Here is a 12,512-nt window from a genome sequence, read left to right on the forward strand (position 1 = left end):
TTCAAGTGGAAATTTACAGCTGTCTGTATGAATGACTGTCTCAGTGTAAATCCCCTAACTATTACGATAGGGAGATTCCTTTCTTGAAAGAAAAATAGAATAACAATACATTGATCAAAACAACAAATCGAAATTAATCCATCGCAACTGAAACGATGGTTTCTGGAAATATCTTCATGCAATTCTTCTTTGCTGGCTTTGGTCCTGGCGTGTTCCTGCTAAGTTATGGTTAATCTTCTCTCGGCCGGTTTCGAGTCACTCTTAGTCTTTAATAGCCTCTGAAATAACTGCCAACTCATACGTCCTTTTAACCTTCTATTAGATAATATTGATGCCCTGAAAAGTCTGGTGCCGTGTTTCATGGAGTAACCAGGATACTTTCAAATGCTGGCCTTTTAACACAGGAACACCATGAAATAGGCGAGCTCGACTGCCCCTTACGCCCTTGGGAATACAACCCCCTTCCACTTATTCTTTTATGTGATTGAGGGCTTGAACCGAGTGCTTAGTCCTTTGGGTGCTTAGGCTTTCAATTGTCGCGCGGGGGCCATTTCCTTTGTTACTCAAAAAAATTTTAATAACCCCTTACACCGCATCGGTCGATATCCCGGACGTGAAAAAATTATGAAATACAGCTTATGGAACATTGCATCCATGGGGCCCTTTTTCTTATCACAATTGCAATCCCACATCCGGCACTGAATACACTTTCCCTTAAGTTTTTCTGCTAAGTAGTTGCGATCACTAATATGCAAGATGACGTAATATTTGCCATGTGTCACCCTATGAGTGGTGACACTGTCACCTGGAAATGGCCCCATAGGACCCCTGAAAATGCCGAAACCGAGCGACACGTGTCTTCCTGCCACGTAAGCATCCATACTACCACGTCATTGGTGATGTTAGCTTCCATGTTTGCTTTGAGAATGAATCACATGATGCCACATGGCCCCCAGAAGGAGAGAGAAAAAGGCCCGCTCGTTCTTGTTTTGTCGTGCTTTTCCTTTGTATTTGGTTTTCGGCCCTCCTTGGCGGTTTTGCTCTATTTTGCAATATCGACGATTTTCAACCATTTGGAACAACAGCCTCCACCAATTACCGATCACTGATGCCACGTTGAGGAGAGAGAAAGGGGGTCGCCCATCACTATTTTGTCCACCTCTCCTGTGTTAAATTGTTTTAGTCCTTCCCCGGTGATACAACATTATATTGCAAATTGACCCCCACGAATTCTTAGAGTATGCTGTGATTACATACCTGCGATGACATCCGATTTGTGGGATTGTGATATTGACCTTCAGTGCCAAGAATCGCCAATAATCCTTAAGTGTGAGCCCTGGGAATCTACTGATAGCCGATCGCCAATTGCAATTTTCCCTCCATACCTAGCCATTTTTTGGTTTGCTGGGATTTTCCAAGGTAGACCTTCAAAATTCTTTATCTTCTACTCCAAGAGTCCATTTTTGGACTTCCATATACTGTTGGAAATATCTTTCCAAGTACTACGCAATGGGGAGGGTCTGATTCAACTCTGAGATCTTTTGTGACCTAGGAAAGGGGCTCCAAAATTCACTTCTCTTGGGAAACTTTGACCATTTGAAACCCACAATGTAGTGAGTGACAACATTGGCTCCAACTGGGGACAATGCCTTGATGGCAAGGTGTTGAGGACCTGCAGACCAGTAGTCTTTCCTTTCATTGGTCATGGAGCTATTCTTAAACAAAACATAATTATGTGAAAAGGAATTTTCTGAAAATAAAATGAAAAATTCGAATAACAATTTCAACATACACACCGGATATTTACAATGAGAAAGAGACAGATATCTCTAATTTTGAAAGTAAAATTTTAGAAACTGACCATTTACATGCAGTTACATCAGTTCACTGTCCAAGTTTTCAAGCATGTAATTGTTGTTTCCCATTTCTTCTACAATCTTGAAAGGGCCGAACCATAGCGGATCAAACTTCCCATGTTTGCCTTTGCCTTCTCGTTTGACATCCCACCTGAGAACTAAATCTCCTTGCTGAAGAGGTCTGTCCTTAGCCTTCTTGTCAAAAAGAAATTTCATACTTTGATTGTAGTTTAATAGTTTGGTCCCCACTTGCTCTTTGTTCTCGTGAAGCTCCACCAGCTAATTTATTCTTCTAGCCAAGGCGCTAGGCTCTTCCTCAGATTCTTGCAGCAAATTAGCTACTGGAATTGCTAATTGGATAGGGAAGACAACAACCTTTCCATATACTAGATCAAAAGGAGATTTCCCAATGGATCTTTTGGGTGTTACACGGTTATCCCATAGAGAAAACTTTAGTTGAGAGTCCTAGTTCCTTTGATTTTCAGTAATGGTCTTCTTTAGAACTCTCACCATAGTTTTATTAAAAGACTCAGCGCAACCATTCCCTTGAGGGTAGTATGTAGTGGAGTGTCCAAAAATGATGTTGCATTTGTGGAAGAAGTTGGTGAACTTGGCAGATGTGAAGACCTGTGCATTATTAGTGATGATTTTAAAAGGACACCCAAAGCGGGACAATATGTTATCCTCCATGATTTTTATCACCACTGAATCAATAGCATTCCTAGTTGGGATAGCCTCTACCCACTTGGTGAAATAGTCAGTGGCTATTAAAATCCATTTGTGTTGGCCGCTAGAAGGTGGGTTTATTTGTTCAATGAAGTCCAATCCCCACTATCTAAGGGGCTCCTCTACATGCACAAGAATTACGGGGAGAGGAGCAAACTTTTGTCTTTCAACAAACAATGGGAATCTTTGGCATGACCTAAACTTAGAATAAACATATCCAAACAGCGTGGGCTAGTAAAATCCTGCCTTGAGGATTTTGTGTGATGTGTCCTTCCCAATGTAGTTTCGTCCACAGAATCCCCCATGGAAATCCTCCATCACTTTATGGATTTCTCCCTCAACCAAACACAATAGTAATACCCCCTCCGGGTCCTTCTAGTAGAGAAGTCCATTGGATATAATGTATTTCTGTGCATGCAATCTCAGACTCTGGTATTTTGATCTATATAGTCCCAACAGGCATCTTAGAAACAAGAGGTAATGAACAATGTTCTTATACCTGGGAGATACCTCATACTTGACATAGATGCTAGAAAATTATGTATTACAGAGCAACATAATGCATAAAATATATTGTAGAAATACAAACACAGAAAACACATAAAGCAAGAGAGACACAGACATACGTGGTTCACCCAATTTGGGCTACATCCACAGAGAAATATCCAGTCCTTCCTTTTATATTATCCAGCAAACTGAAGAGATACAACCTACAACAGATCCAGTGTAATTCCTTGTTCGCTCTCACACAATCTCCTCTCTCTTTCTCACTCAGAATACAGATCTACATAGATGCAATACAATTCCCTCATATATAGTGAGGGGTTGCCTTCTAGGACAGAAAACCCTAAATTAAACATAACTTCTACCATTAGATCTCTTCCTAATGAACAACTCAGGTTGACTACGAAATTACAACATTTTACTAGGACCCCCCTGGACCCCCCCTGCAGTGTAAATATTACGGGCGACGTTGCTGCCACATTATGAACTGGGGTCCAATGCGATGATACCTCTGAATAAAGAAGATAATCAGGCTCCACACCCAACAATAGATCTTCTGTTCAACCATTTTAATTATGCTTTGTTCATCCTATGGACTGCCCTCCTCTATGATCAGGATTATCCCTAAAGCTTGGCAGTTGGATTTAGACAAAATATTGGCCAATGCCTGGCCTTTGACGAGCTTGGTAGGCTTGATTTCTAGATCATATTCCTATATTTTAGCTATCCACCTTGACCTCTTTCCTTCACTGTCTCCCTGAACTAGAATGTCTTTGATTGCATTTGTTGGGATAAACATTGTGATTTCGGATTGAAGTACATACATACATAATGACTTTAGTGCCTTGACTAGTGCATAAGCATGTTTCTCCAATATATCATACTTTAGCTCAACGTTCCTTAGGAATTGGCTAAAAAAGGCAATGGGATGCTCGTAACCTTCTTTATTTTTCTGTAATAGCACAACAATAATGGTATGTGGAGAGGCGAAATAAAATATGTAGAAGGGCACTAAATAATCAGGGTTGACTATTAGTGGGGCCTCATCCAAAGCTTCTTTGAATGTTGTGAAAGAATCACGGGGGGCAGAGCTCCACTTAACTTTGTTCTCCTTCTTGAGCATATTTGTGATACCTTTAACTATCTCAGCATAGTTGGGTATGAATCGCCTTAATAAATTTATCCTCCCCAAAAAGGCTTGGACTTCTTTCTTGTTTCTGGGCAAGAGAATAAGGATGATGGCTTTGACTCATTCAAGATCAATCTTTACGTTTTCTTGCGCTACTATGTGTCCAAGAAACTTCCCCTCACTTAGGGTGAATTGAGATTTCTTCAGATTTAGAGAGAGGCCATACCTTCTACACTTCTCGAAAGTGAGTTTTAAATGGAGGATATGCTCTTCATGTCTTAGAAAAGTTTGTGATGTTGTCTAAGTAGACTACCACAAATTTATCTTGCTCGCCCATGAAATCTATGTCCATTGCTCTCTGAAATGTGGCCCCTGCATTTATTAACCTGAACGACATGCGTGCGTACATGAAGGTTCCCCATGGGGTGGTGAAAGTAGTCTTTCTCTGATTTTCGGGGTGGACCACCACTTGGTTATATCCTGAGAATCCGTCCATCATGGAAATTCTGGCTGCACCTACTACCTTATGCAATATATTATCCATTTTGGGTAGAGGGTAGTTATCTTTTAAAGACACCCTGTTTAAATTCTGAAAGTCCACGCATAGCCTTATCTCTCCACTCTTTTTATAGACATGGACTAGATTAGCTACCCACTTAGAGTATCTTAGAGGGTCTATGATCTTGGCCTGCAAAAAATTCCTTACCTCCTTTTCAATGGAGGGGAGTAAGAGTGGGTTTATTTGTCTGAGTTTCTGTTTGCATGGCTTTATCCCACCCTTCAAAGGAATTTTATGCTTAATAATATTTGTATCAAATGATTTCAAATCATCATAAGACCAAGAAAATACATCTTTGTAAGTTTTGAATAGATCTAAATACCTCTATTTGTATTGCAAGGGGATTCCTTTGGACAGCCTGATCATATGGGGTTCATCCTTTGATCGAATGTTGCAGTCCTATACTTGCTCATCCTTCTTTGGGGCCATTTTTTTGGATGCTATGTCATATTTATTGAAAATTCTTTCAAGTGGAACAAGTCCATGAGGGATGGTGTTACCTTTTAGTTGTAATTTTTTTTTCTTAGCCACTGTGTCTTTCCACGGAGTGGCTTCTTGTTCTCTTCTTCTTCTTCTTGATTGATGGTGGAGTGGGAAAACTCCCCAACAACTTCTATGAATCTTTTGTAGAAAATTCTCTACAAATCCAGCTTTGATACCATGTAGAAAATTTGCTGTAGGTTAACCCGATAATGTAATATAAATCAAAGAAAAATACTATAACCTATTTCTACTTTCAATTTGCGGAATCTTAAAGATCAAGCTGAAAAATATAACTAGAAGAAGAAGAATCAATGCACAATACACATTAAAATACTTTGGGGAAAGCCTCAACTAAAAACCCCACTATCTGTATTATCATACAAGGTGGAAATACATATGAATTATACAAAGCCTTAGCTCTCACAGCTAGCCAGCTCTCAGTACAATCCTCACAGATGCTCACAAGCAATCCTGGCTTCTCTCAAGCCTTCCTCTCTGCCCTCCAAGCTCCTATTTTGTTGCGCTATTCCTCTGGGATGATTCACCTTCAACCAAGTGGGACACGGATCTCACACGTTGTTAGAACTGCGCAATCCTCAAGGAAATAATTCCTTCTGCATGCATGAGTTTTCTTTATAAGAAAACACACACAACTAATAGTACACTGTCCTTGACATTTAAATTAACTGGTTCTTTCTCAGAATAGACATGCATGAGTTTATGATGAGGGAATCTTCAGTTAACTGGAGTACATTGGTTGAGTGCATGCATGCATTAACTAACTGTTAACTCTCTATTAGTTCCTCAAACAGTTTGGAACTAATTTAACTGGACTTAACTTAGTAAATTGAGTTAACTAATTACAACTCAAATATAACTCAATCTTATCTCCTTAATTTAAGGGATAACTCTTGCATGACTTTAGAAAGACTTCTAACTTGAATTTCTCCAACTAATTAAGTCAAAATAACTTAATTAATTATTTCCAAGTAGCTGTTAAGAGTAAATTCGATTTTAATTCACAATTTAATTCAAGGACAAATTAAATTGAAATATTCTTTTTTCCACATTTCAACATCTTTTGACCTGCTTGTCATGTTCGAATACCTGCCAGTGTTTGACATTATTAGGTATTGAAGGCCTTTGTTTGACTTCTATCTCATATCTGAGGAGTGGATTCTGTGGGGGCCTAAAAGTGCTTGCAGCTACTGCAAGAGAGTCAACCATCCTATTTTCTTCCCCGGGAAGAAACTGGACGTTAAAGGCAAGGAATAAATTTTTGATTAAGTCCCACACTTCATTTTAGTACGTCATCAGCCTGGGGTGTTTGGCCTAGCATTGATTTCTGATTTGCTTTATGACCAGTTCAAAATCTCCATAGATTACTACACATTCAATATTCATATTTTTTTGCTGTGGTAACCCAAGGATCAATGCTTCATATTCCGCCACATTGTTGGTCGCTTCAAACTCTAGTTTGAATGAGAGGGGTATCAGGCTACCCTCCGAAGATACCAACAATATTCCATCTCCATTTCCATCTTTTGAGTTTGCTCCATCGAAGTATAATTTCCATATTTTATTTTCACTTGGTCGCAAGTGCTCTGAATTCCCTGTTAGGTGTATTGATCTTTCCTCTAGGAAGGTCTCATCCTCTTCTAGGAACAGACATGAGATGTCGCTATCTTTCCCATGCATTGGGGAGTTCTCTGAGACTTTAGTTGGGGTCACGGTTTTCACAAACCAGGATTCTCTGTACAACCTTCTTTGCTCACCTCCAAAAGTGGGAATGGTGGCATAAGTCAGATCCAACTTGATAGAGCCACCTACCTTTGAACCCCAAGATCTGGATAAGACCATTCCAAAACGAGGAGGTATATCAACCACCACTATATCCATTACCACACTTTTCACTAGGATCTGAGCCAAGTTTACCACCAGATCCTTTATTATGCCTAAGCACTTGACTCTCTTGGAGTCAAAGGAGTATAGATCCTTGTATGGTCTAGTGATTTCCAAGCCCAGCTGTTCCATTACTGATAATGCCATGAGGTTGTGTGAGGCTCCCGAATCTTGCATGAAATTATGCAACAAAAGGTCATGGATCACTAAATTCACATAAAAATGTGTGGTAGAAGGATCCAACTCTTCCACATGTGGCCTGAAAACGACCATTGGCCTCTCCTCCTGGAGGTTTAAACTATCATGGGCTAGTGATGAGATAGAGGGATATATAAATTGAGAGACCTGATCTTTATAGATAGGCTTCTTTAGAAGCTTATTCAAGGGAACAAGAATTTTTACCTTCTCAAGCTCCTTCTGGAGATTGAAAGTAGGTTGGACCTTTTTTGTACCTCCTGGCTCTATTCCTTCTACCTTGCCACTGGAAGCTTTCGGTAGAATAGGTGTCTCTTTTTCTATATGTCCCTATGAACTAGTTCTTTCCTCATTAGAGGAGAATTTTATCTTGGAAGGGTTAGGATTCAGCTTACCCTTCCCTTTATTCAGTACTAGGGGAACAACTTGGGGAGCAAATTCCCCTTGTTGTTCTGGTTCTCTCGTCCTCTTCTTTGAAGATCTTAGATCATACTTACATTGTGGTTGTGCTTGCATGAAATCTGCAAACTGTTTGCAATAATAATCCCTATCTTCCTCATCTGTTGTTTCTTCTCTATCATGGCTGGCCTCTTGGTGAGCCATATTCTCATATTCTTCTTCAGTAAAAGCAGAATACATATTTCCCTGCATCTCTTGTGTATCCGATGATTGTTCATTGGGACCACCTTCCAAGTATAAAGGATGAGCGATTTGATCATGATTTTCCTTTATTTCACTCAGAAGTAGTTGCAGTGGAGGCCTTCTATATTGAGGGTTATAGCTCCGATTGTTGACTTGAGTGTTCTGTCTGGAAGGGTTCTTGTTCTCAATTTAAAGCTTTGCAACCTTTTGTGTTAAACTCCTGACGAGTTTCTCCAGCTCATCCCACTTCGGGTCTGATGATTCTCTATCTTGACCAGAGGAGGATGCCTCCTTTTTCCATCTTTTGGGTTCAGTAGTTTCTTGCTTTACCCTTGACTTTCCTGCCAAGACAAAATTGGCTTCTATTTCAATAGTATCAGTCTGAAGTTGGTGTAGAGTGAGAGGCTTCCTTTCTCTCAGGGAAAAACCAATGCCAGACTCAAAATATCTCAAGAAAATCACACGAGCCCCAGTTTGAGAAGGCTTTAAGTCAGCAAGCAGGTTTTTGTACTGCTTATTGAATCTTTTGATAAATTTTGAAGTATCCTCCTTTGAATTTTTTCTTAGGGAATTAAAATCAGTGAGGAGGTACTCATGATCCCTCTTTTCTCCCCATTTCTAGGTGAAAGCATTTTCCATCTCCTCCCAGGTAGCGATGGAGGCATTGGATAGATATTTGAACCATTTTTTGGCTTCTCCCTCGATACTTTGTACAAAAAGTCTCATGACCACATCCAGCTGATCCACATATAGGATGTGAGAAAAAGAACTAGAGGCTTCAATGTGGCTCTTTGCAGTGTTATCATCTTCCCCATTGAACCTAGGAAGCTTCTTTAGGTGGTTCTAGGGAATTACACTCAGAGGCTGAGGTAAGTTAAGAGGTGCATATTTATTTAGAAAAAAGCCCATAAGATCCATCTAGATTGGTGGAGTGGGATTAAAATTTTCTTGAGGAACTGGGGTCAAGAACAAAATGGCTAGAGGAGAAGTAGGGTATGTTAGGACCTTAGGAGTAAGTCCTAAGTAGTGAGAATCAGTGGGCTGAGAGTTAGAGGTGGAGGTGGCAAAGGCCGATGAGATGGTAGTACAAGCTAGGGGAGTTTTCTCTTTCCTAACTTTCTTGTAAAATAATTTTTCTGGATCAGATACAATTAGAGATTTCTTTTGGGATGTGTTTGAGCGAGTATGAGGCCTTTTAAAATCTAGGGTTATGAATGATAATGAGGGGGGTGTGGAGTCACCAAGATGATATGAATGCAATCAGAACAGAATTCACTCACCTACACGAAGGGTGTTCAATTTGTCATATCCCAGGGGAAAAATAATCGAATAAGATCCCCGACAGTGACACCAAAAGATGTTGTCTCTCTCAAAGACAACCTTGGATTGCTTACAAGACTAGTGCCTGGGCACATCTAAATTCTATGTATGTCATATGATCGTCAAGAAACCAAAGGAATCATATGCATCTTCTACACATAATAATTACAAATATACAAATATACACATAACAACATGGTTGGTTCCTTCATACAAGGATATTTATGGTATCCTTTCACATATACAACTCACAAGAGTAATCAAGGACTTACAGTTTAATCAGATTTTGTAGAATAATGAAAGAAGAGAAAAGAATAATAACTCATCACATAGAGCTTGAAACATCAATATTTATATACTTATCTGAGCTAAAGATAGACAGGTGGATGTAAGAAGAGTGAATGCTTTGATTTCAGGAAGTGCACATTTACAGATATAATATCAGGCTTGCATACATGAATATGTATTAACTAGTTAACACCAAAGAATCTGTAAGAATATAAGAGATATTTTTGGCAGCTACAATTGCTTGAAATCAGAGAGGAAGTGTGAACATAATGGAATTTTAATAGAGAAAAAACATATTGTAATACTCGAACATGGGAATCACCACTATTTCATTCATATTAAGAAAGATGTAGATCTGGAATCCATACAACTTCAAAAGCACATACAATTTTTTCCTAGAATTCAGAACCTTTCTTCAATGTTTCTTCCTCCCTTTTATAATGAGAGGGAGGGTAAGAAAATTAGTTATAGAAATATATTCAGGTGGAAATTTACAGCCTTCTGTATGAATGGCTATCTCAGTGTAAATCCTCTAATTATTATAGTGGGGAGATTCCTTTCTTGAAAGAAAAACAGAATAACAATACAATGATCAAAACAACAAAAAATAATTAATCCATCACAACTAAAATGATGGTTTCTGGAAATATATTCATGCCACTCTTCTTTGCTGGCCTTTGTTCTTGGCGTGTTCCTACTAAGCCATGGTTAATCCTCTTTCGGTCGGTTCTGATTCACTCTCAGTCTTTAACAACCTTTGAAACAACTGCTAACTCATATGCCCTTTTAACTTTCTGTTAGATAATATCGGTGCCTTGAAAAGTATGGTGTCGTGTTTCATGGAGTATCCAAGAGCCTTTCAAATGCTTTCCTTTTAACATAGTAGCACCATGAAACAGGTGAGCGTGACTGCCCTTTATGCCCTTGGGAATACAACCCCCTTCCGCTTCTTCTTTTATGTGATCGAGGGCATGAACCGAGCGCTTAGTCCTTTGGGCGCTAAGGCTTTCAATTGTCGTGCAGGGCCCTTTTCCTTTGTTACTCGAAAAACCTTTAATAACCCCTTACATTGCATCGGCTGATATCTCGGACACGAAAACCTTATGAAATACAACCTATGGAACATCGCATCCAGGGGGCCCTTTTCCTTATCCCTATCGCAAACCTACATCTGGCACTGAGTACACTTTCCCTTAAGTTTTTCTGCTAAGCAGTTGCAATCGTCGATATGTGAGATGATGTCATCTTTTCCATGTGTCACCCTATGAGTGGTGACACGTTTCACCTAGAAATGGACCCATAGGATCCCTGAAAATGCCGAAACCGAGTGAAACGTGTCGACTTGCCACATCATTGGTTACGTCAGCTGCCATGTCTGCTTTGAGAACCAATCACATGCTGCCACGTGGTCCCCTAGAGGAGAGAGAAAAAGGCCTACCCAGTCCTGTTTTTCCGTGATTTTCCTTTGTATTTGCTTTTCGGCCCTCCCCGACAGTTTTTCTCTATACCGCAATATCGATGATTTTCAACCATTTGGAACAACAACCTCCACCAATCACCGATCAGTGATACCACATGGAGGAGAGAGAAAGGGGGCCGCCCATCCCTGTTTTGTCTGCCTCTCATGTGTTAAAATGTTTTAGACCTTCCCCGGTGATATAACATTATATCGCAGATCGACCCTCGCGAGTTCTTGGAATATGCTATGATTGCGTGCCTACGATGACAACCGATTTACGGGATTGCGATATTGGCCTTTGGCATCGAGAACTGCCGATAATCCTTAAATTTGAGCCCTGGGAATCCATCGATAGTTGTTCGCCAATTGTGATTTTCCCTCCATACTTAGCCATTTTTTGGTTTGCTGGGATTTTCCAAGGTAGACCTTCAAAATGCTTTATTTTCTGTTCCAGGAGTCGATTTTTTGACTTCCATATACCGTTGGAAAGCTCTTTCCAAGAAGATTAGCGCCCACAAGTTCTTGAAATATACTGTGATTACGTGCCTACGATGACAACCGATTTGCGAGATTGCAATATCGGCCTTTGGCATCGAGAACCGCCGATAATACTTAAATGTGAGCCCCGAGAATCCACCGATAGTCGATCACCAATTGCGATTTTCCCTACATACTTAACCATTTTTTGGTTTGCTGGGATTTTCCAAGGTAGACCTTGAAAATGCTTTATCTTCTGCTCCAGGAGTCCATTTTTTGACTTCCATATACCGTTGGAAAGCTCTTTCCGAGAACTACGAAATGGGGAGGGTATGATTCAGCTCTAAGATCTTATGTGGATTGGGAAAGGGTCTCCAAACTTCACTTCTCTTGGGCAACTTTGACCATTTGAAACCCACAATGCAGTGAGTGACAACAAACTTCATACTTCATAGAAGAACTGTGAGTTTTACTGTTTGGTCTACCTTTGAACCTTTCCTGAAAATCATAGTAATTTTAAATATGTACTACTTATCTTGGAATAAGATTTTCATTTTCATGTTCATTAGAGGAATCTACATTCAATAGAAGGTCTGTTGATTCTCATTGATGATGGAACCTTAAAAAATATCCTCAAGTGTGAGGAAATTAATAATTTGGTTATCATCATCAAAGACCTTGAGGTTTGTGACATTATCTGGGATTATTTTTGACACCACATTTTCAAGTAAGTCAACATATATATTTTGTGAGCAGGGTACATAATTTATTTCAAAATGATCAAAATTCTGAATTAAATGAAAAACCAAATGTTAATAATTTTTCAAATGATTGGAAACAAAATGAATAGATTTATTTACTTGTTTAACAATAATGTCAGAATCACCAATGGCTTTTACTCTAATGAATTTAATATCAATAGTATTTTTGAGTCCTTGAATTAGAGATTCATACTCTGCTACATTGTTGGTA

This window comes from Pinus tabuliformis, chromosome Q, assembly GCF_031772625.1.
Source record: "Pinus tabuliformis cultivar Carrire ecotype Pingquan chromosome Q, CPIR1, whole genome shotgun sequence".
NCBI classification, from domain to species: Eukaryota; Viridiplantae; Streptophyta; class Pinopsida; order Pinales; family Pinaceae; genus Pinus; species Pinus tabuliformis.